This window comes from Somniosus microcephalus, unplaced genomic scaffold (assembly GCF_052327205.1).
Source record: "Somniosus microcephalus isolate GS21.2 unplaced genomic scaffold, FLI_Smic_1.0 unresolved_chr6, whole genome shotgun sequence".
NCBI lineage: Eukaryota > Metazoa > Chordata > Chondrichthyes > Squaliformes > Somniosidae > Somniosus > Somniosus microcephalus.
In genome coordinates, this window is record NW_028225184.1 from 24,393,705 (window position 1) to 24,399,704 (window position 6,000).

Below are 6,000 nucleotides of genomic sequence, written 5' to 3' on the forward strand. Positions count from 1 at the left end.
TGTCAGTGCAGCCGTACTTACTCCCGCTGTTGTCTCATTTGCTCTGGCCTCTCGAGCCTCCTCAGTGCCCCATACAAAAGGCAAACCGACGGAGAACACTATACTAACGAAGAACGTTCAGGATGTTGTTATACAGTCCTTCATATCGCAATACGTCAGTTAAAATAACATTAGTTCATTTTTTTCTGTTCAACTTTTCCAAGGAGCAGCCCATAGGTTTCAAATTGGTGATGTTAATAATCCTCCCTGTCAGAGAACTGAACACCGGTCTCTCAGCATGACAGGTGAGGATATTCACCACTATACTAACGAGGAGCAGAGTGATGCGCAGCCTGTCAGAGCAAGAATCGACCTGTGAACAGTGGGACAAAGAGGCAGAAGGGACGCAAATAAGAATAAGAACAGTAGAAATAGGAGCAGGAATATGCCATTCGGATCCGCGAGCCTGCCCCGCCATTCAAGAAGGTCATGGCTCAACGCCACTTTCCCGCCCGCTCCCCACAACCCTTGACTCCCCTGTAGCTCAAATATATGTCTATCTTTCTTTGAATATACTCAATGACTCCGCCGCCACATCTCTCTGGGGTTGATGATTCCAAAGATTCACGACCGCCTGAGAGAAGAAATTCCTTCTCATCTCCGTTTTAAATGGGCGACCCCTGTTCCTGAAACTTTGCCCCCTAGCTCTAGATTCCCGCAGGTGGGGAAACATCCTCCCTGCATCTGCCCTGTCAAGCTCCATCAGAAGCATAGACAGAGGCAAAGACGAAAACAGAAACAAAGACAGATATCGAGAGTGAGAGCCTCAGTTTGACATTACAGAGTGGTCAGAGGGAGAAATGACTTCAGTTATATTGAGAGTGTGCAGAAGCTGGGATTGCTTTCCTCAGAAGGTTAAGAGGAAATTTAATAGAGGCTTTAAAAATTACAAAGGGGTTTGATAGAGGAGATAAGGAGAAACGCTTTCCAGTGGCAGGAAGGAAGGTAACCGGAGGACACCGATTGAAGATAACTGGCAAAATAACCAGTATGGGGAGCATTGTCTTACGCAGCAAGAGCTCAGGCCTAAAGAATATCTTACTGCTCAGGATAAGTTATCATGGCCCAGGCACTCCGTCATTCCAGTCTTGCACATGTTGCTAATGTTTCAAATGTGGCATTTTTCACACTGGCAATGAATTGATTGATAGCCAAGCTAAGTTTGTAAGGGAGATGCAGTCAGCAAGAAAATAGATGGAAGATGGATAATAACAGTGACTGTTCTGGCACGGCGAGCTACAGTCAAATTTGGGCATGTAAATATTTAAAGTGTCTAGTTCCAAATGGCATTTCCTGCTGACTTTGAAACAGCAGGCATTTAAAAGAAAGCAAGAAATTCATGTTGTACCTCTGTACTGAATAAGGTGCTGCTGGCTGCTGAGGCAGCAACAGCGGTGTGGAAAGTAGAAAGGTTGATCAGGAGCGATATGACAAAAGGACATGTTCCAGAAAGCACAGCAACAAGGGCGGGTAGGCAACCACTTGAAATTTAGTTCCATCTGTGCTTTCCTCAGAGACAGAGACACACAGTCAGAGAGAAGCCGTCGGGGTATTGAATACTATAACTACCACTATAATATCAAGGACATTGTAGAGGAAATGGTTATGCAGTGCTAGAGACAAAGCATCAAACACACACAAAATACCCGTAAGTGCTCTCTTTGTGTGGGTATGTGTCAGATATCCATATCAGAGTCAAGGATTCATGGAGGCTGGCAGCACAGTGGGAGGCCATTCGGCCAATCGTGCCTGTGCTGTCTCTTTGAAAGAGCAGTCGTGCTTTCTCCCGCTGTTATCTCATTGTCTCTGTTCTCTCCCTCCTCAGTGCCCCACACAAAAGACAAATTGACGGAGAACTCTATACTAATGAGGAACTGGTGCAGGGATTTGTTATACAGTTCTTCATATGCCAGAACATATTTTAAAATGATTTTAGTTCATTTTGTTCTGTTGAACATTTCCCAGGGGCATTTTAAGGAGCTGCCTAAAGGTTTAAAATTGGGAATGTTATAACAGCTCCCCGTCGGGGAATTGAACCCCGGTCTCCCAGCGTAACAGGCCCCGATACTAACGCAGAACTGAAGGATACAGTATCCGTCAGAGCAAAAACCGACCTGTGAACAGAGGGACACAGAGGCAGAAGGGACAGAAATAAGTATCAGAACAGAAGAAATATGCGCAGCAGTGTGCCATTCGGGCCCTCGAGCCTGCCCCGCGATTCAAATAGATCATGACTGATCAGATCTTCGACTGAACGCCACTTTCTCGCCCGCTCCCCATAACCCTTGTTTCCCCTGTAGCACAAATATATCTCTATCTCCGCCTTGAATATATTCAATAATTCCGCTTCCACAGCTCTCTGGCGTCGAGGATTCCAAAGATTCACGACATTCTAAGAGAAGAAATTCCTCCTCATCTCCGTTTTAAATGGGCGACCGGATATCCAGAAGTTTTGCCCCCTAGTTGTAGATTCCCCCAGGAGGGGAACATCCTCCCTGCATCTATCCCGTCAAGCACGCTCCGAACCCTATACAGAGAGAGACAGGGACAAAGAGGGAGACAAAGATAGACATACAGAGCGAGACCCTCAGTTTAACGTCTTGCAGAGTGGTCCGAGGGATAAGGAACTTCAGTTATGTTGAGATTCTGGGATTATTTTACTCAGAGGGTTAAGAGGACATTTCATAATAGGCTGTCAAAATTACAAGGGTATTTATTAGAGGTAATGCGGAGAAACGTTTTCTAGTGGCAGGAGTGATGGTAACCAGAGGAGAACGATTAAAGATAAACAGCAAAAGAACCAGTATGGGGGGAATTGTCTTACGCAGCAAGGGCTCAGGCCTAATGAATATCTAACGGCTCAGGATAATTATCAAGGCCCAGGCACTCTCTTGTTCCAGTCTTGCACACGTTGCTAACTTTCAAATGCTGCATCTTTCACACTGGCGTTGAGTTGATTGATAGCCGTGCTGTGATAAGCTAAATTAGTTAGAGAGATGCAGTCGGCAAGAAAATACATGGAAAACTGATAATAACCGTGACTGTTCTGACACTGTGAGCTGCAGTTAAATATGGGCATGTAAACATTTACATTTTCTCGTTCCAAATATGATTTCCTGCTGACTTTGAAACAGCAGGCATGGAAGTGCGTTTTGTACCTAGTGAGGCAGCAGCAGCAGTGTTCAAAGTTGGCTCAGGAGCAAGAATTACTTCTCGCAGGTGCTTTGATTGGTGGCATTTCAAACAGCCCCAAATGGACTGTTTTGTGCCCGGGAATTGAACCCGGGCCGTGGCGGCAAAAGCGGCAAATCCTAACCACTAGACCATTAGGGAAGCTACAAGACATTTCCTGCCTCTTTCCTGTGTGCTGCTTTGAACTTCAGATCACTTTCACGCCAGGCAAACTTTTCGTACAAGGTGACATCTTTTAGGCGAGAACACAAAGGACATGTTCGCAAAACCATAACACCAAGTGCGGGTAGGTGTCCATTTGACAGATGTTATACAGTTCTTCATATACCAGTAAATATTCTTAAATTATTTTAGTTCATTTTGTTCTGTTCAAACTTTCCCAGGGGCATGTTAAGGAGCTGTCCAAAGGATTAAAATTGGGAATGTTAATAATCCTCCTTCATTAGGGAATTGAACCCCAGTCACCCGCGTGACAGACAGGGATGCTCACCACTATACTAACGAAGACCTGAAAAATGTCGAATCTGTCAGAGCAAAAATCGACCTGTGAACAAAGGGCAAATAGGCAGAAGGGACAGCAATAAGGATAAGAACAGAAGAAATAGGAGCAGGAGTGTGCCATTCGGCCACTGGAACCTGCCCCGCCTTTCAGTAAGATCATGGCTGATCAGATCTTCGACTCAACGCCAATTTCCCGCCGGCTCCCCATAACCCTTGACTCCCCTGTAGCTCAAATATATGCCTATATCCGCCTTGAATATATTCAATGACTCCGCCTCCACCGCTCTCTGGGGTAGAGGATTCCAAAGACTCACGACACTCTGAGAGAATAAATTCCTCCTCATCTCCGTTTTAAATGGGCGACCCCTTATCCTGAAGCGTTGCCCCTAGTTCTCGATTCCCCACAGGAGGGGAAACATCCTCCCTGCATCTATCCTGTCAGCACCCTCAGAATCCTATACAGAGAGAAACAGGGACAAACAAAGCGACAAAGATAGACAGAGCGTGTGAGGAAGGGACAGAATGTATAAAGATAAAGGTAAAGCAGTAAAGGGGGTAAAAGCAGGAATAAATTGTCAGAAAACATATTTAAAACTTCTTTATCTGAATACACGCAGCATTCTTAACAAAATAGACGAGTTGACGGTACAAATCACTACACATGGGTATGATCTGGTGGCCATTACTGAAACATGGCTGCAAGGTGACCATGACTGGGAAGTAACCATCCAGGGATATTTGACAATTGGGAAGGACAGACAGGAAGGAAAGGGAGGTGGGGTGGCTATGTTAATAAAGGATGGAATCACTGCAATAGTGAGAAATGATATTGGGTCCAAGGATCCGGATAGTGAAACAGCTTAGGTGGAGATAAGGAATAATAAGTGGAAAAAGACACTAGTGGGCGTAGTCTATAGGTCTCGTAAGAGTTGCAACTGTATTGGTCGGAGTATAAATCAGGAAATAGTTGGGTCTTGTAATAAGGGAATAGCTATAAGCATGGGAGATTTTAACTTTCATATTGACTGGACAAATCAAATTGGGCAGGGCAGCCTTCAGGTTGAGTTCATAGAGTGCATTAGGATTTGGGTTCCTTGAGCAGTATGTTACTGAACCAACCAGGGGGCAGGCAATCTTAGATCTGGTCCTGTGTAATGAGACAGGATTAATAAAAAATGTCCTAGTAATGAGTGACCATAACATGGTTGAAATCCAAATTCAGTTGGAGGGTGAGAGAGTTGGATCTCAACCCAGCGTACTAAGCTTAAATAAAGGAGACTATGAAGGTATGAGAGCAGAGTTGACTAAAGTGGACTGGGAAGATACATTAAGCTGTAAGACGGTACATGCGCAGTGGTGTACATTCAAGGAGATATTTCACAACTTTCAAGAAAAATACATTCCACTGAGGAAAAAGGGACATAAAAGAAAAGACAGCCATCTGTGGCTAAGCAAAGTAATAAAGGATAGTATCCGACTGAAAACAAGGGCATATAAAGTAGCCAAATCTAGTGGGAGGATAGAAGATTGGGAAGCATTTAAAAAGAATCAAAGAATAACTAAAAGATTAATTAAGAAAGGGAAGATAGATTATGAAAGTAAAATAGCAAAAAATATTAAAACAGATAGCAAGATTTTCTACAGTTATATTAAAAGAAAAAGGGTGGCTAAAGTGAATGTTGGTCCCTTAGAGGATGAGACCGGGAAATTAGTGTTGGGGAACATGGAGATGGCAAAAACGCTGAACAAGTATTTTGTATCAGTCTTTACAGTAGAGGACACTAAAAATATCCCAACAGTGGAAAAACAGGGGGCTATAGGGGGGGAGGAGCTAAACATGATTAAAATCACAAAGAAGGTGGCACTCGGTAAGATAATGGGACTTAAGGCGGATAAATCCCCTGGACCTGATGGCTTACAACCTAGGGATTGCGGATGCATTGGTGGTAATTTTCCCAAACTCCCTGGATTCAGGAAAGGTCCCAGCAGATTGGAAAATTGCTAATGTAATGCCCTTATTTAAAAAGGGAGGTAGACAAAAGGCTGGAAACTATAGACCAGTTAGCCTAACTTCTGTGGTTGGTAAAATGTTGGAGTCCATTATTAAGGAAGCAGTAACAGGACAGAGTCAGCATGGTTTTATGAAGTGGCAGTCATGTTTCACAAATTTGCTCGAATTCTTTTAGGACGTAGCTAACAGGGTGAATAAAGGTGAACCAGTGGCTGTGGTGTTTGGACTTCCAAAAGGCATTTGACAAGGTGCAACAC